Below are 20,366 nucleotides of genomic sequence, written 5' to 3' on the forward strand. Positions count from 1 at the left end.
TCCTTGGGTGAAAACTTAATGATGGGTTACTTTTCCAGAGTGAAAGTAATGAATTAGGTGAGTAAAGTTGTACACTCCAAAAATGAAATGATCTTCAGTTTTAAATACAACCCAAAGCTACATCTCTGTGATTTTTTTTGTCAGTGTCATTAACTGGGCACCTAAAATGCATTTTAAACATTTCATTCTCTGAGTTATTCTCTAGTCCTTAAAATTTGGCATGGAATTTAAACAACATGTGAGTGTGGATAGAGTTGCACACTGCCTTGGAAGTTGAGGAAATTGTGAATTTAAACATAATAGATATTTCTCTTTCCCATTATTCAGCTCACTTAAAAGAGAATATTTGGTCTGTTGATATATGGTCCCACTTCCACATATGGTTTCTTGGTTCTGTCATGGGATGGATAATCTATACGACAGGTGGACATAATATTTGTACTTTACACCCTACAGAAAGGAGGCTCTGCACTGTGAGATGCCTCAAATTTGTAGATGTTCCATATACGTCAATCAAACTAGTAAACTAATTCCATCTTCATTCTCTGTGAGGTATGAATACTATACCCTAGTGACATGGAACCAATTACACAAATGATTGATCAGTACTGTAAATACATGCTTATGATACAGGTCTGATCACCACCACTGCATGCTGTGCAGATATGGGTCATCCATCTTTCTGTGCTAAACACTTAAAAGCCAAAGGCAGTTCTATTTCTATCTTTTATATGTCAAAGAATGATGTAAGAAGAGAAATAAACTATGTACATATAAATCCTTTTGACTTAAATCCTTTTAACTTAAGTAAAATAATCAATATCTGGTCTACTTAATGCCAAAATGATTGGTTCAACCTGCATTATCACTTTTCATTGGTTTATTTTGGCATCACAGAAGACAGAATAATAGTTAAATGATACTTATCTATTAAGCAATAGAAAACTGTCAGATTAAGAAACTAGCCCCTGCCAAATAGGCCACTTCTGAATGCCATGTGCTGAATTCTCATTTTAAGTATTGATTGTTTTCTTCACACACATGCCTTTGCTGTGAGCTAGAGAACAAAATAATCAATGTTGTATAAGTATGTTTGTGTGGTGTACAACACATGTATTCACACATATGTATTATGTGCATTGTTTGCATGCACACACACACACACACACACACACACACACACACACACACACACACGATATTTTAACTGTCACTATCCTGGAAAATATTCTTTCAACATGACTAGTAGCTCCTTTCTTAGATGGGTCATCTGCTGGGAACCTTGCTGTCACATGCCACCATGAAGTGTATTGTAATTAGCTGTCCATTTCATGTCATGGAACTGCACTAACAGTGACAACAGGTCAGCGCTGTCAGTTGAAGTATCAAGAGTGTGAACGGATGCTAATGTGTGAAGATGACAACACAATGGGATACCTCAGCTCTCCAAGAGTCTTTCACAGTCCGGTCCTAGCTCAAGCAACAGGTGCTCTCAGAAAATAGATACATTGTTTCTAGGATACACTGACACTCTAACCATCCCCCATCCATAGGTACATGTTAGGAGTCTGCTTCTCAGTCCTGAGCATCAGAAAAGACTGTAGAAGTCTCCAGTAATCTCTTGGCTCTGATTCTTTTACTATTTCTAACTACAGGTAAATAATTTACTTTAAAAGTATTGGAGGAAGTCAGATACTAATACCAATATTAGTTGTTACTAATAAGTAACAACTTACTAGTAACTTATAAGTAACTGATAAGTTAGTTACTCACAGCAGTTAAAAAATTGACCATCCAGTCCAAACACCCTAATTGTCGTGCTAGAAACCCCATCCAACGACTGAGGGATCTGGATGCAGAGATCCATGGCTAGGCCCCAGGTGGAGCTCTGGGAGTCCAATTAGCGAGAAAGAGGAGGGTTTATATGAGCGAGAATTGTTGAGACCAAGGTTGGATAAAGCACAGGGACAAATAGCCAAATGAATGGAAACACATGAACTATGAACCAGTGGCTGAGGGGTCACCAACTGGATCAGGCCCTCTGAATGGGTGAGACAGTTGATTGGCTTGATCTGTTTGGGAGGCATCCAGGCAGTGGGACCAGGTCCTGTGCTCATTGCATGAGTTGGCTGTTTGAAACCTGGGGCCTATGCAGAGTCCCCTGGCTCGGCCTGGAAGGAGGGGACTGGACCTGCCTGGACTGAGTCTACCAGGTTGATCTCAGTCCTTGGGGGAGGCTTTGCCCTGGAGGAGGTGGGAATGGGGGGTGGACTAGGGAGTAGGTGAGGGGGGCAGGAGGGGGGAGAACAAGGGAATCTGTGGCTGATATGTAGAACTGAATTGTATTGCAAAATAAAAAAAAAGATTAAAAAAAAATTGACCATCCATAAAGATGGAGTCTTTGGGTAAACAGAAATGTAGGTTAAAGCATACTGTTTTCTGAAACTCTCATGTAGAAAAATCAGAAAAGAAACACATATTAGGAAAAGTTTACAATACAAAATAAAGATTAAAAAACATTATTAGCTAGGCAGAGGTGGCACATGCCTTTAATCTCAGCACTTGGAGGCAGAGGCAGGAAAATCTCTGTGAGTTCAAGGCCAGCCTGGTCTACAAAGTGAGTTCCAGGACAGCCAGAGTGGTTACACAGAGAAACTCTGTCTCAAAAAAAAAAAAAGACGACAGAAAGAAGAAAAAGTATCAATATTTCATCCATCTTCCCACATAGAAATTCCAAAGTAGGAAATACAGAACCTCTGTACTCAGAGTTAACTAGTTTAATTATTGGGACTGTGATTCTCTCTCTCTCTCTCCCTCTCTCTCTCTCTCTCTCTCTCTCTCTCTCTCTCTCTCTCTCTCTCTCTGTGTGTGTGTGTGTGTGTGTGTGTGTGTGTGTGTGTGTGAAATTGGACTTTTAATCTGTTCCACCTAAACCTAATTTCCCCAAAATTTCACCTGCTTAACTACCTCTAGATAAATCAATACTAAAGCCTGGTAGAAACGGACTTAGCTCTCAGCTTTATCTTGCCCATTTCCCAGTGTACAAAGATCATTTTGATAAGAAAGGTATGCAGAATAATTTGGCACAGAAATGTCTGTTTCCACTAAAACCAAACAGACCCTTCGAATGCAGTCTCCCACATTTCAGTTGCTTTGGATTCTTACTCTATGGTTTGCGATTTTATTACTACAAAGCTCTGTAAACCAGTCATCATTGTGTTCTACTGTGCTAAGTGATGTGGGTTTTATTTGTTCGGTTGATGTTGTTGCCAGAGTTACTTTCCACTACAGTTCAGAGACAAATCTCTCCCTCGACAAGTCAGTAGTGGTTTATTAACAGCCACAGAAATTGTACTATGAGTGTTTTCTTAGAAGTAATGATTGTCTTGGTGATGTATCCAAAAACACCAAAATATGTTGGTATGGATGGTTAAACCCTATTTCCACAGTGCTTTGGCTGACACTTGCTTGGAACAGAATGACAACAATAAACTACCTATGTGTGTATCAGGGTAATGTCTTAATTAAGATATTAATTACCTTAATATCTGGTAATATTTATGCTCTCACAATGTTGTGATGAATATACAAAATTAGAGAGACTACATTCAAGGATAGTGTCCATCAATAGAAACTCTGCCATGACATATCAGTTTAATTAAAATATAAAAATGTGGCAGGAAACACAGTTTGACAGATAAATGTGAGTATCATGGCATTGTCACTGTGTTTTACTAATGAGATTAGGTTCCTTCTCTAATTGACACTTCCAAGTGAGTCACAGATAAGACAGATATAATGGGAGAAGTTATATATAGCTGGACTCTGGCTCGATAAATGACTGACATTTAAATATCATAAATGGTATACTGCACAACTCCCCTCTCTAACCTATGGCAGTGCTAAGGAGGATACACAGAAACTTTTCAGTCCAGGAAGTCCAGAAAACACCACACATAATGTAAAGTTACCTCATGGAAACACTGTTGCAACAAACTGTTTCTATGCAATGCATGCAGAGTCTTAGAAAAGAGAAAGACTTATACAGAATCCCTGCAGGTAATTTAATTTGGGGTTTATAAAATTGAACAGGAGGATATAAAGTTGCTCCTGACAATGTGTCAGTGATTTTCTTTTTAAAATAACACTAATAAGGTGCTTTTCTTGGACTTATTTTCATTTGGGTACTAACAAAAGACATGAGGAAAAATCCATCAACTAATGCAAAGCTGCATCATGATCAAGACAAAGGAAATAAGCCCATCATTTATTTTAAAATATCAATGAGAGGGCTTCTTTCTTTATTGGCCTTTAATGAGGTTTCCACCAGGAATTCACCTTAAGCACTTTGGCTTAATGAACAACATTTGCTATTATGAAGTCTCTTTTGTATTGGGTCTACGTTCCAGGGGCAACAGCTGCCACAGCCTTGGCATGATCCACAGCACTTCTTTCTCTGAGAGTCGTGGGCAGCCTCTGGAGTCAAAGCCATGCTCCCAATTCACCCAGTTTATAGCTGGAGTTCTGATAATTCAGCATATTTCAATGAATCATTGTGGCCCTTCAAATCTTTAAGCATAGCTGCACAGAAGCAAAGGACAGACTCATCAGGCGAGAGGGGAAAAAAGCATTTGACTCTAGGAGGCAAAATTTTACCAAGTCTTGTGCACATAAAGAGAGAATAAATGATATGAAGATTTATGCTTTAGAGGTCATTATCCTTCCTTAATATTTATGTACAAACATCATTTCACTGAATCCTATATATATCTTTGGCTAGAAAGAGAGCATTTAAGCCATTACAAATAGTTATGTCTGAATATGGGCGAGGGTCTTTAAAACCTAGATGAAACTGTGTACTGATTGCTTTCAAAGAAGAAAAGTAATTTGTAAGCATGAACTGTATATTACTAACTCCCCAATTATTGATGAAATATTCACTGTGGTTCAGACACAAAAATGAATGCTACATTTTCCTGGCCTCCAACTGCTCAGTCTATGGAATAGCTAAGATTCTACCCAAGCAATCACATTACATAGACCAGGTCATTTGCAGGCTTGCTCTGGAGAGAATGCTTGTCCTATCTACTGAAGGATGGAAGTGCTTTTTTCACAGATTCTGGAAAACAAACAGGAGTTCCTAGAAGATGCATGGGAGAACAAGACTACTACAAACAGCAAACAGCCCTAAGTTCAGCAAATCCAAACTTTATGCTTTAAATGTTGGGCAACATAAAAATGACTGTGTAACAGTAAAATGGGATGGGAAAGAACATGGAAAAATGGGTTGAAATTCTGACTTCCACCCAAGAGCTGAACTAGAGCAGCCTAGTTTTGTTCACTTTCCGTATCAGGCTTTAAATAAATTGGATTTCCTTTGTAGAAATCATCTGCCACTAAGAATACATATTTGAAAGGCATTCCATTGAAACACACAGCATCTGGTGGGATGCACCGGGAGTGGCACTGGAGGTTAATTAGGGTCAGGCATGCCCTTCAGGCTCGGGTGGTAGGTCAGTGAGGGATGCAGCAGGGAGAGGATCTAGTCTGCCTCTGTAGAAGCCACATCCCGTAACGGTGATGACAGCCACAGTGGGACTGTGGAAACAGGGGTGAGGGGAGGATGCTGCCAAATGCCTATGCAAGGGGAGGGGAGGGGAGGTGTGGCGGTGTGGAAGAAAATGGCCCCCAAAGGACCGGAGGGAGTGGCACTATTAGGAGGTGTGGCCTTGTTGGAGTAGGTGTGGTCTTGGAGGAAGTGTGTCACTGAGGGCAGGCTTTCAGGTCCCAGATGCTCAAGCCAGACCCACTACGTCAGACCAGTGCCTGCTGCCTGCAGATCCTAGAACTCTCAGCTCCTTCTTCAGCATCATATCTGGCTGTGTACCGCCATACTTCCCACCGGGATGATAATGGACTCATCCTCAGAAATGGTAAGCCAGTCTCAAGGCTTTCCTTTATAAGAGCTCCTGTGGTTATGGTGTCTGCAGCAACAGAAACCCTAATCAGGTCGGGTGGCAAAGAATCCTAGCCATTTCCCAGACCTGGCAAAGGTGGACGGAGGCAAGTTGAAGCCACAGCTCATCATTTGACAGATCTTTCCTACTTTAATCATCAGAAAGACATTTTTGTGCCCATTTTAGTTTTGACATCTAGCCAATATGAATGCAATGTCTATGAATCAGATCTTATTATTTTTATTAAAGTCAAAATTATGGATTCCTATAAGCATCATCTGTTATTATAAATAGGCAAAGGGGCCACATTCTAAGATGGCACCTTTAAATATTTTTCCATGGGGAGGGGAACTTGATAAATAGTTTCCCTTCTATGGCAGACTTTTTAATAATTATTTTTAAGGGATGACTATTAACCTTAAGCAACCCATCCAGTATCACAAGGCTGTCCCACAGTGAGGGCAGAGGTCAAAACTATGCTTAGTGGACTGAAGCAACCAAGCTCCCAAGGCTCTCCAACTCCATCCAGTTGTTCACAACCCTTTCTTGTTATTTTTTTTTAGCATGCCTATGACTCAAGCAAAGAATTCTTTGTAGTATTTATAGAGAACTCACTAAATTTAAACATCTATGAAGTGAGTAAAAGGCTATGCCTCATTGGTTCATCAGCCCTCATCTCAGCTTGGTAAGTGGGTCCAGGAAGGCCCACACTGAAATGACCCAAAGCTGTGGGAAAGCCTCTTGACAATGAGGTGGTGCTGGGATTGTGCCCAGCTTTGATAGAATGCTATCTATATCTCTATTGGAACACATGTGACCATGTATGTGCCCTGGATGGAAGTGTCTTCTTTGTCCTCAGACAGGAGTTTACCAGGTGTAGGTTCTGTCCAGCATGCAATACCACTTGTCTAAACAAATACTCCACCCTCTGGGGAAGGAAGGATGACTCATACTGCCCAGAAATGAGTGGAGGACTCTTGAGTCTCCTTTATACATTCTGGTTGAACTGCACAACATCTGTTAGCCTGGCTGGGGAGGGGTTGGCAATCATGTGATGAGAAGACCAGGTTCCTGGATGCCACCCAAAAGCAGAGAAATAGTTGAGGAGCAGTGTGTTACCTGCTTGGGTCATCTGCTTCTCTAGGGTGAGGTATTAGGATAGGTTCAAGACCTTTCACCATTGCAGTCTTCTCCCATTAACAAGCTATGGCCCTTTTTAGGCAGGAAACCATCCTAGACGGTCAGGTTGTAAAAGGACATTGAGTCGTTTTTCCTTATTTCTCCAGAATCTCACCCCTTTCTCTTCTTTGCATGCTTTTCTCATTCAGACTTACAGTAGGGCAGCCTTTGGAGTCCAAGGTATCCCTATATTTTATGATCTCCAAACTCCCTTCAACAAAGCCTGACGGCCAGGGCCATGTCTGTTGGGCCTTTTGATCACAATTCTGAGTTCTGATACATGTCATATCCTTAGAATGTTTGGTGAATGAATGTGTGATTTTATATTTACTTCAAGAAATGCACTAGCAAAGAACATGAGCTGCTTGCAGCTCTGCTGCCACAGTAACCAGCAGGTGACCTCAGTGAATAAAGGTGTCTGAGGGGGCAGTTAGCAGACATGTTACTCATGGCAACACAGAAGGAACACAGCCAGAGTCTACTGGCCAGGAACACGCCAAGGATCCACTGCCTAGGGCTTTACCATGTGGTGATTGCTGAGGAAGGCTTGGCTTTAAGCACTGAGATATGGGGAGGGGCAGGAAAATAACCTAAGGGATCCACATCTCTATGTGTGTGTGTGTGTCTCATCCTGTCACTGGTTCACACTCTGACTCTATATAACTCTTGGGGGTGAGGTCAGACTTCCTTGGGGTGAGGCAAGCAGGGATGCTTCAGTGATCTTAAAGAAGCCTGTTCAGAGACTTTGATGGGATGGCTTATGTTCTCACTGCCAATTACCTGTTCAGTCACCAGCCAACTTTTGGCATCTCTGTTAGGGTGCTAAGAAGCTAGCCTCCATCCTTTAACTGCTATCAAGACAATATAATCCCAGAGGTAAATGCTGATCCTACCCAGCAACCCACTAAGAGAATAGCGTGGTACCTGGAAATCATATCACTACGTAGAAGTGGAATAACATGCCCAGAATGTCTTGCTGAGGAGGCAAGTCAGACAGGCAATGATGTGGTGACCAAGTGCACAGTCCATGGGGCTGATTTTCTTGCTTGCTTTGGGTGATGTCTCTTCTCTTCCATGACACGCTGAGGAGACGGATGTAATTTTCCTATCATCTCAGCACTCAGGGTGAGCTTGGGGTTGAGATTTTAATACATCATTTTACAAAAGGAAAAAGCATCCTTCTGAAATTCTTCTCCTTTCCTTCCCTCTGGAGATGGTCCTCCTACTATAAGCCTTGGGAAAGTGGCTGAACTGATCAAAATAAAATGAATAACGGACAGTGTGGTAACAAGTAGCTGAACCAATAATGAAATGAGTCAGAATCCGAATCCAAGAAGCCCTGTTGGTGTAATTCTGAATTGAGCTTGGTTTCAATTTGATTTTGAATATTAGCTATAATGGTATAATAATATCTTAAAACAGGGTTGTTATCAGCCATTTTAAGACCAAGTCCTAAGAAGTATTTTTTCTAAGTTAAAAAACTCTGAATAAAAAAATAAATAAGAAAACATTTGACAAAGTAAATACTCACTTGAATCTGAAAGATTTCTATGAATCTGGTATGACATAAGTGCTAGAGGAGAGAAAGGGGATGTAGTCAAACATTTACAGTGCAATGTCATAAGACATATAAGAGAATTTCAGGCAAAGTGATATGGGCACAGAGTTGCTCATAACTTGAAAATAAATCATTTTGGTACAAAAATAAAGCTCAGGGACTCAAAATTATATAGAACCATCTGCTTCACTTCAATTTTCTTTAATAAATTGTGATATATATATGTACATACACACTTACAATATATTAATATATACATGCATGCATATATAGCCTATGTGTGTATATAAACATACATACATGTACCTAAGTAAGGTTTAAAATGTCAAGAAATATGAACAACCATTGTAGAAACACCATTACACTTATGCCCTGTCTGTTGATTGGCTTTTGACCCAGCCAGCTACTACATCTATTGTAAAAATAAATGATCGACAGAAATCTGAGTCCTTTGGCTTCTCTTTTCATGATAGTTATTTTCTTACATTTTGCTTCATCCTGGTAGAGAAAAATGTATCCTACAAAAATGCAAACCATGAAAATCACCTGCTTTAATACTAGAAAATACAATGCTCAAAGGATACTATATGTGTTTGGGCATTGTATTTTGGATACTATATGTGTTCTTATGCTTTATCGTCATATAATATAACCTAAGGCTCAACTGATATGGCAAGTAATGTTCTCCATTTAACCTGAAAATTAGCAGAGCTGACCTTTGCTCTGCTCCCTCACGCATGCATCATGATGTGGTATCTGAAAACAGACAAACATGAAGCTACCTTTACAAGCTGTGACCTTGACACTCCTTTAGTTTCTAGCTCCTGTTTCTAGGAGAGAGTCCCAAGCTAAACGCCAAGCATGCTGATTGCCACACCCAGGGAGAAGGTGCTGGAAGAACCAAAATAACTTTTCGAGGAACAAATCACAGCCATCTAAATTACTCCTTTGACAGAGTAATGGATCTTGCAGATGAAACGGAGCAGAAGGTGTCATTTATCTTGACTTCACAAGACTTGTCAGCTTTTCTTGGTCTTTTTTGAAGAACACATTCATAAATAATTTGGAAAATTATGAGTTAGACCTTAAAACTTTTGAGGTAGACTACCACACCTGGGAATGGCACTCCAAATGTGAAAAATAGTTATATGTGTTGTTTAGAGTAGGGAAAGGAATCATGAGTTAGTTTATGAAGGAATTATGTTGAGCTTGGCGCTGTCCACTACTGACAGGAGCCGCTCATGATTTGATGATTCAATTTCATCTAAGTCAGTAACTACACAATGGGGCATGCCAAAGATGGTGGCTATCGCTGGAGCGTGAGGTCTCTCCAAAATCTGTATACTGAAGTCAACATCTTCAGTACTTCAGAATACATATATTTATTTCATGTTTGTTCTTTAACAATGGAAAAATACAAGGCCATAGGGTAAGTGTTCCCCCAATATGACTATTATCATTATAAATGAAAAATTTGATATGGAAGGAAAGACCCTATGAAGATATCAGAAGAAGATGGCCATCTACAACTCAGAAGAGAAGCCTCAGAAGAAGTTAGCCTGCTTTCACTGGATTTACAGACCCTGAAACTCTGGAGAATAAATTTGTATTGTGTATGCTACTAGGTCTATGGTGTGTTATAGTGGACTGGAGATGTTTATGTGACCCCCATGTCAATAAGCAGATACGGAGTGCCCATGGTGGCTCCCACTGGGCCAGGAATGAACAAGTCACACAAGTGAAAGTGAATCACAGAGTGGACAGGAGTATGGGTGGCTGCTGTGGGTGTTCTGTATGGCAAGTGTGTTGCTCTGATTGGTTGGTAAATAAAACATTGATTGGCCAGTAGTCAGGCAGGAGGAAGTATAGGCGGGACAAGGAGGAGAATAAAGCTGGGAAGTGGAAGGCTGAGTCAGAGAGACACTGCCAGCCGCCACGATGACAAACAGCGTGTGAAGATGCCAGTAAGCCACGAGTCACGTGGCAAGGTATAGATTTATAGAAATGGATTAATTTAAGCTGTAAGAACAGTTAGCAAGAAGCCTGCCATGGCCATACAGTTTGTAAGCAATGTAAGTCTCTGTGTTTACTTGGTCGGGTCTGAGCAGCTGTGGGACTGGCAGGTGACAGAGATTTGTCCTGACTGTGGGCCAGGCAGAAAAATTCTAGCTACAGGTGGCCAATGACCACAGACCATCAACCAGAATGGCTCACACTAGGATTGGCACTGGTTGATACAGGGGACTGACAGCTGATTTAAGGAGACTGCAGGTGCACAAGGAAAGAAGTGTCAGCACAAAGGAAAATCATGTGGGCTACAAGTGACAGTGGGAAAGCTGTCCTTCCACCTGCTTCCACTGACTTGTAAATCTAACTCCAGTCCTTATTTAACTCAAATGCTTTCTCCTGCCTTACTCCTTGTGTTCTTAAAACACTTGGGCCCAACCACATATCCAAAGTAGACCAGGCCTTATGCCATTTAGAAGCTGGAAAAATGTAGTCCTCTAAATAATAGCAGCAGAAGCTTCCAAATTGGAAACTGCCTTTCCCTTTGGAAGAGATCATGAACTAATATGAGAATACTTTCATGGGGACATTTGCATTCTGGAAATATGAGAATATTCACACTCATTCTGTCTTTCAGGAGGCCTGGTACGCAATGAAATAAGCCAATGTCCTTTCTTTAGGATTAAATATAAAGTAAACTTGTGTTGCCTTTTAAAAATTGGCATATATTCATTGGAGATAGTAATGGTTTTTGTAAGAATATTTCAAAGGTATCATACTTTGACCACATTCACCTCCCTCTCTTCTACTCTCCTGATTATCTTTCAATACTGAAAATTAAGCACATATATAATGTTCCCTTTTGTTTCATTTTATTACTGAATATGTATGTACATATGTGTACTGTGCATGCATGCTATGACCCATGTGTGAAGTTCAGGGGACAACACTCATGAGTCACTTTTCTGCTTGTACTCCTTTAGGGAAAGTGTGCTGGCAGCATGCCAGGAACTTCAGGCTGTCCCGCCCAAGAGCTTCTGGGTGACTGTTCTGTCTCTGCCTCCAATGTCACCACCAAGTGCTGGGATTACAGATGCAAGCTATGGGACCCGGCTCTGTGGGAGTCACAGGGTCAAGCTCAGGCCACCAGGGCTGTGTCACAAGTGTCTTCCCCCGTCGAGCCACCTCAGTGGCCCAAAGGTTGCTCTTTCAAAATTCAAAATTGTAATTCTCACACTTTTGGTAAGGAGATCTAAATGTAGAGGATTAAATTTGTATCTAAAAATCAGTATTTCAAAATTACTACAGTAGAGGGGTGTTGTGTGTGTGTGTGTGTGTGTGTGTGTGTGTGTGTGTGTGTGTTTGTGTGTGTGTTTCGATTCTTGCTTTCATCTGTATGAGAATTCACTCCCAGACGTGAAGGCAGGACTCCTGCAGCAAAGACAAGCAGCGTGTTCAACTTCACCTTGAACTGGAGGAGTGACTGGACATGACACAGAATTAGCTAGAACGCAGTGTTTCAATGCTATGTTCACTGTGGCTTCATGGTAAAGTTAGACATGGTAAGCTCCGGTTTTCCCTGAAACATAACAAAGGGAGATATGATCTCACAAGATCTTTCTTTTGGGATGGAAGAGGGCACACTAGCACACAAAAGACTTAAATAGCATGCCTGTGAGATATGGAAGGGGATTGGAGATATGTTTAGCCAAGATATTCCCAGTGAGCACTCCTGCTGGAACCCCCAAACACTTAGAGGTCAGGGGTTAAAGGTACTCCTGTCTCTTAGGCTTCCCCGGAAGGCATTCTTTACTTGGTGCTGAGACACAGCCCTTTTGACATTGTGACATGAGACTGTCATAATATAACATTTTCACCTTTAAAGTTCAGGCTCATGAGCTGCACAATCAAGATACAAAACACATTGCAAAAGAATCTCATAATGCTATGAGTAAGTTTACCATTTCATGTTGACCCACATTCACTATGTCCTTGTCTGCATGTGGCATATAGGCCACAGATTGCGCCACATTCACAGTGTCCTTGTCTGCATGTGGCACATGGGCCACAGATTGGGCACACCTGGAATAAAGTGAAGCAAGGAGTAAGGAGCCCCTCTGTGAGGCTAGAGGGAGGAAGTTCTCTAAGCCAGGGGCTAAGTGAGAATCTGCTCTCAGAGGGTAACAAGCTGCTATTTTGCACCTAGCTCCCAGAATGCTCCAGGCTGGTTCATTCCTCCAGGACAAAGTTTGGGGAAAAAATACCAGAAACTTGGAGAATTTGATGTTTAGGGGTCATCCAGCTAAGGTGCTAGCTCACTTTATAATCAACTTCTGAAATTTGATTATTTGCTATTAAGTAAGATCAAATTTCTACACATCAGCTGAAGTCTTTCCATGTGGAAAAGGGAGGTAAAAACAAATTTAAAAAAGGATAAAAAAAGAAATATTTCAGAAAGTTTTTAAAAACTAATATTAAAAAGTCCTCAGAGAAGAAAAATATATTATGGCTATGAAACAAGAATTGCCTGCTATAAAAACGAGGAACACTATATTAGGCATTAAAATTTTAATATCACAAATTGAAACTATCAGGAGGAGTGCTAGAAAATATAGGAGAAGTTAAAGAGCTGTCCCAGGAACTATGACAAAAAAAGTCAAGAACTGTAGAACTCAAGAGAAAACATAATTAAATCAGAGGATTCAAGGAAACAGATCTGGGTGGGTAAGAAGAAAATAACTAGCAGGAATTATTTTAAAAGAGAACAAAAGAAATATAGAGGACAAAAAGTTGCTCCAAAATCATAAAGAAAATATCCCTGAAACATAGTACATGGGTTTCTAGATTAGCTTGTCCATAAACTGCCCATTCAGCACATTATTGTGTAATTTCAGTGAGGGAAAATTCTACTGGTTACGAACAGTGAGATCATAGTTTATTATATAGGAAATACTATATATAGCTGGACAGTGCCTGCCCCCCCACAAGATGGATGTTCCTGTGTTTTTAAACTTTATAAGAGATACCACATCTATAAAAATAACCTTTACAAATGTGATTAAGAATCTTTAAAAGGAGATTATTCTAGATTACCAGATGGGTTTTAGGTGCCGTCATCAGTGTCCTTAGAAGAGAGAGACAAAGGCAGGAGAAGATGATGTCAAGATGCAGCAGAGACTTGAAGGTGCGTGCCTAAAAGGTGGGTGTGGGATGCTCAAAAGCACAGGAATGTTGGCAGCTACTAGAAACTGGAAGAAACCAAGGAGAGTCTTCTGTAGAGCTTCTGGAGGGCACATGACCATTGATGTTTAGTCTCAGCTGCTGCAAGACTAGTGTTAGACCTCTGATGTCGAGAACTGTGAGACCATACATTATTGTTGTTTAATGATACCCTTTTTAGTGTAACTTGTTACAGCAAGTAGAGGAAAATAGTGTACCTCTGAAGGGCCATGGGACAAAATTAAGTGAGGATTATTCTTAGATGTTCTAGTAAATGTGGTAATTAAGAAGGCCCTTAAAATCGACCTAGGCCCTCTACATATATGTGACAGCTGTGTAGCTTGGTCTACTTCTGGGCCTTCTAAATAATGGGAACAGAGGCCATCCCTAATGCTTTGGCTGACTCTTCAGATCCCATTCCTCATACTGGGTTGCCTTGCCCAGACTTAATGAAAGGGGAGGTACTTGGTCCTAAAGCAACTTGACATGCCATGCTTTGTTGATACCCATGGAGGGACTGCTCCTTTCTGAACAGAAACAGAGGAGGAGTAAAAGGGGGTACAGGGGGGAGTTGTGGGGAGGGAATGGGAGAAGTGAGGGGAGACTTTGGTCAGGATGTAAAATAAATGAAAGAAAGAAAGAAAGAAAGAAAGAAAGAAAGAAAGAAAGAAAGAAGGAATGTCTTTATACTGCATGAGAATACAATTTATAATCTAGAATTATAAGTCAAGTAAGTGATCAGTTAAATACAAAATCATAAAGTCTCTAATATACTCATCTTCTATAGTTTTTTTTCTCAGAGGTAATGGCATGTATGTCCGCATCAACATGAAGGAGGAATCTAAGAGATATCCGGAATCTAGAAGCGGAAGAACCAATACAGGACAGCCATGATTGGTTCTTATTGGATAGAAGAGAATAAAGGCTTTGGAATACAGCTGTGAAAGAGTGTTGATTCCTGCTGAGGCTGGGAGTATTAACCTGAAGAAGTGTTGCCAGGGAAACAGGTGGGACACAGAGGTGACGTGGTGTCTGACCATCCTGTAATGCTAGGAGAATGGTTGAGGACCCAGCAGTAACAGGTGAGAAACTAATCAAGGAAATGAACCATGTTCAACTCTGCATTAAACAAATACAATGCAAGAAAGGGAATAGGATATCTGTGGATTAACTGTGATTAATAAAATAAATATTGCCAAGTCATTTGGTAATGTGTCTGTGCTGGGGCAGACAGGAAGTGATAAAAAAAGGGACAAGGGACAAACTCCTCATATTCCATACTGTGGAGCTAGTGAATAATATTTATCATGAAGAATAAATATCAGCATGTGCCTGGTATTTAGAAATAGGAAAATAAATGCCAGAAAGGCATTTGAAAGAGGATGCTGTCATGGAGCAAACATCACCAACATGGCTGGTGGTGTTCTAATTCATGCAATATACTTAGATTTCTGAAATTATTAATTTTTAGGTATAACTTTGCTTTTTAAAAAATTAAGATTGAGGAAGTTCTTTCTTTTGGAATGGGCTGCACTGTAACCTTCCACAATCGATCTGCTTATGTCCTAAATCACAGTCCAACAGAAGGTGAACTCATGTGGAGAGACTCTCTAAAGTGGTGGCTAAATTAAAACAAGATCCAATATGACTGGTGTGTTTATAAAGGTGTGAAGTCAGGAACACAGGTTTGCACACAGGGACATGGAGTAAACCAGTGAAGAAAGTCTGAAAGACGCATTCTCTCTCAGCAGGATTCACCGCTGCAGAAATTCTAGTCTTAATCTTGTGATCTTAGAATCTACAAAAATAAGTTTCTGTTGAACTCACCCCGCCTGTGGCCCTTTGTCGTAGCAGCCCTGGGAAAACTGTTTTGCAGTTACTGTGTTGTAATTGTCCTATTTGGGATAGAGATCCAGAATACATTCCACTGATGAGTTAGGTGTCTATTGAAGGGCATTGCTGCTGTCAATCACCTGAGGAGAAGATGAATCCCGGGGCAGGAAATGAAAAGTCCTTGAAAAACATAATGGAAAAGTCCTGGTTTGGGTTGACCATGAGTGATAGCTCAGGGGTTAGTACTCAAGGCTTTAACACACGGAATTTCCTGACAACAGTTTATGTTGCCTGCTCTACCCATAAGGAATCAGGAAGGAATGTGGTCCAGTGAAGATCCTCTTGAGGTCAGGTTTAGACAGAGGCATCCTTCTGGACATGCTTGTATGATCTTTAGTGTTTGGTGTCACTCACTGAGTTCACAGCCTCCCCTTGATTCACTGGGCACTGATCAGAGATTTCAGGAGGTATGGCCAAGGAACAGTCAGATCAGAGTGTCAGGGTGGCCAGGGAGCATAGCTGTGCCCACCTGACAGCAAACACTTCCTGGGCTGCAAAAACAGCACATCATCTAACTCTGTTATCTGGTCACTGCCTATTTATTTGCAACATAGACTGTTTTCCAGAGGCTAATGGGCTGCTTAAGAATCTAAAAATGTTGTTTTGTTTTTAACTCCTCAAAACAAAAATACAGAATAAGAACAACTTGTCATTTCATTAGGCTAAATATTTAAGCACACCCCCACCTGTAACCTGCAGCCTCACTTCCAGCCCAGATGAATCCAGAGCAAATTTTCCTCTTGTGTGCCGGATCCCACCCCTGCCATGGTACTTCCCGGCACCATCCTTTCTGTTTTCTCTGGAACTGTTCTCACTGGTACACATTCCTGCTGGAAATTCTCTATCTTTGAAATGTTTTTTTGCTCTTGATGTCACGTGCCCTCTGTTCCTCGTTCTATCAAACTCCCGGAAAAGGGGGGCTGTGTTCACTCCCTCTGCTTTCATCTGCGGTTCTCTCAGGAAGCTGCCTCAAACAAACGTTTGTCCCCATTGCGATACTAAAACAGCCCGTGCCAAGGCCAGGGCCAACCAGGGCCCCTTCTTCCTTGACTGTAACCTCTCAGCAGCATTAGTCCTGGCTGGGCCCTCCCATCTTCTTACAGCCTTTCTTTATCCGGTTTCCAGGATACCACATTCTCCTCCTTTATCTTTCCTCTATAACCTCCCTTGCCCTGAGTATTTTTTCTGCTGATTTTCCTCTCTTTCAAACTGCTAAGTGCCCAAGTAGCCCCAGGCTCTTTCTATATTAACTTTACATTTATTCCGTAGGTAACGTCATCCCATTTCACAGCTTTAAAAAGAAGCATAAGCGACGGCCCTCAGATTTAAATATGCAGCCTTTCTTTGTCTCTGGAAATCTACGTGAGTGGGCCTCAGCGTATTTAAACTCCAGTTTCGTCTTCTTCCTCACAAACCCAACTCTTTCCTATTCTTGCTTGCTTTCGGGAACAGCGGCTGAACTAAGCCAAAAGAGCTGCCATGACGACACGGTCTTACTACTTTTTGCCTCAGGACAGACGGTCTTTATTATCTATCTCTTTTATTAGAGTTTTTACTATTTTTAAACACCATTTCTTTCCTAGCAGGATTCAAAGTCAAAGATTATAGGAATATAAAATCAAAAGAAAAAGCCACTAAAGAGAAGAAGAAGAAGAAAGGTTACTTTTATCCAACAATAGGAAGAAATCAAGAATTGAAGAAAACCACTCAATTGTGCCTTGTTCTTTGCTTACCAAGTCTTCCAAAACAAAAGACAAAGATGGTAGTTCCAACCATCACTACAGAGATGAAGAGAGCCAGAAGGAAGGGTTATAGTGCAGATGGGTCCTGCATGGATGGGTCACTGAGGAGGAAGCTGTGACATCTTTTCTCCAAGTACTTGTAAGCCCAAGTAGGCAACAGTCTGTTCTGGAAGATGTCAAGGCATGCACTCCAGGGAAAGACAGCAAGGATCTAATTACCTCTCCAGGGTCCATATAACTGAGATTTATAATGCCCAATTCCATCACCACCAGACTTCGGTTACAAAGTGAACATGCAGCATTAAACCTGGCACCATATGGGCCTTAGCCAATGCCAATCAGTGACTGCATAGGGTTTACCAAAGAAGCTGGTCACACACCTTGTGGGCCTCCGACATAGATATTTTATTTTCATACACAGTGCCCCTCAAGTTTCCTTTTGAAAGCACCACAAATAACAGGTTTTAGCACATCAGGCGATATTTTGCTTCCTGAAGCATTTAAATTAATTTTCTATTACCAATGCAAATGTGTACTTTCCAATTTACCCACTGCACAATAAAGTCTAATTTAAAGCAATTAATGTTCATTAATAGGCCCATCTGCATGTTTATCACTTTATCCTTAAATACTTGAGACATGGTATCCATAGTCTCTAGCTCACTTCTTATCAGCACGGATTCTTCTCTTCAAGGGTAAATGTAAGACTCCCATGCCTGAATTTCCACACTGCCCTTTTCAGGAAAAGTTCTGGGGAGAAGGTTGAATATCATAGTGATAAACATGCTTAATGCCAAACAAGGCTGTACTCCCCGTCTATCCCTCGCTGTGTTCTATCTCTTTGCCTACAGCTGGATCAGCACAGCTGTGAGGGGTGCCGGCCACCAACAGTGGCAACAGCTTCGGCTTCTTTCCTCCCTTATGTCGCCCTCATGCCACAGGAGGGCACTGAGTGAGCAAGGAGACAAGTAAGTGTCAGTGTGTCACCAAGTATTAGCTTCAGCACCAAATAGTCATTGTACTGCATTCATTACTGGTACTAATTGTGTGCACTTGTGAATACTGTCTGAACTTCTAGAGCTGGAGCATCTGTTTTTCATACTACCAGAGGGTGTTTTCACCCAAAATCCACTAAGATCATATAATAGAAGATAAAAGCATGCTGTGACAAAAACAAACAAACAAATGAACAAACAACAACAACAACCAGGCTCTTTCAGAACAGCCTGCTAACATACAAGTCTAGGCTTTGCAACTCATCACCAGTGTGTGTGTGTGTGTGTGTGTGTGTGTGTGTGTGTGTGTGTGTGTGTTTGTGTGGGTGTGTGAGAGAGAGAGAGACAGAGACACAGAGAGAGACAGAGAAAGATAGAGTGATCTTTAAGTGCCCTGGATTTCTATAAAATGTGTAATACAATAATATCTTTATTAAAGGAACTCGAAGGATTAAAATGTGCTAATATGTATAATTTTTTTAATACAGAGGTTGGTAAATGACAGTGACTTGATAGATGTTACAGTAAGAAAAACAAAAACAGTAGGTACTTTGGAAATAATAGACATTTTTATTAAAGCTTCTTCCTGGAGCCACAGCTGAGGTGCTAAAATGTGGTCTCTGGGCTCGGAGACAAGCTGAGGTACCTGCTGGCACCAGGGTACATGCATGTAGCTTCTTCTCACCATCTCTCACCATACTAGAGAAAAAGCATAGTAAGTACCCCTCTGTGACACTGCTATGTCTAAATCTGACAGCCAAGTGTATGTGTAATTATTGAAAAAGAAAAGAAAAAAAGAAGTCAATGATATGTTGACATCATCGTAGCAAATGAATTTGCATTTTAAAATCTAATGATATTAAATAAAGATCAACACATATGACTTCCCTATTCCTGAAAGAAATAAAAATAGTTAAACATTTCCACACGTGTGATTTCAGTGAAATTTACATTCACCAGTCATTATCACTTTGGTGGAAGGCAAAATGATATTGTGCTTGTCACTGGAGGGACAGATGGAGTAGAGCTTGGTAGGCTGACAAGCTAGCTGACAGAAATGAGTAAAATTTACGTTCCTACCAACCTAATGGCAAGCAATTATCTCCGAACTAGATAACAAATGTGCTTCTTTATCCTAAAACTTGACATACGCTATAGAAGTTTCCAGAAGGCATATTTTCTGTAAGGAAGCAGCTGCTTCTGTATTCAGCATTTAGTGCAAGAGTTTAATTGATGCTGACCCTCCCAGAAGCTTTGGTTCCAACTGAGATAGTGAGAGGACAGAAAGTTTACCTGATGCCGCCTGTTACTTTCTGGATCTAGTTCTCTGTCAAAATATTGACTTATAAATGCAGTTTTACTTCATATTCAATACCATTTACAGACTTGGGCATTGGTAAAATATGAATTTCTTTCTATGATATCCATAGTCATACTGTTTTATTAATACCATAAATAAAACATATACAACTGGGAACTTTGGTGTTTACCTTGAATTGAAGATTCTTACATGACAAAGAGCAGTTTGTCGACCTGCCTAAATATTGCCTTATCTATTGAAAGTGGGGATTTGTTTTGGTATAGATTATCATAAGTGACAACATATAGTTAAATATTATTAATGTAAAGTTTTTTGGCATTTAGGTATGTCTATATTGTCAATTTTAATTATTTTGTTTCATAAACATATTCTGTAAGATATAGTAACCAAACAAAAAAGTATCCTATATAAAATTGCATATATTGAAACAAAATCAAGACCTATTTGAATTATTTTTATCTCTTTACTTTCATAAATGCATAAAATATCAGTTAT

The 20,366-nt window shown here is 40.5% G+C and overlaps 1 protein-coding gene across 1 annotated transcript in view; it reads right to left on the reverse strand.

The window, feature by feature from the left end:
- Positions 1-20,366, reverse strand: part of Hs6st3 (heparan sulfate 6-O-sulfotransferase 3) — a 436,747-nt gene that overhangs the window by 156,262 nt on the left and 260,119 nt on the right. The gene's annotated exons all lie outside the window — the stretch shown is intronic.

The sequence above is a fragment of the Peromyscus californicus genome, unplaced genomic scaffold (genome assembly GCF_007827085.1).
Source record: "Peromyscus californicus insignis strain IS unplaced genomic scaffold, ASM782708v3 Scaffold_12__1_contigs__length_115047231, whole genome shotgun sequence".
Classification (NCBI taxonomy): domain Eukaryota; kingdom Metazoa; phylum Chordata; class Mammalia; order Rodentia; family Cricetidae; genus Peromyscus; species Peromyscus californicus.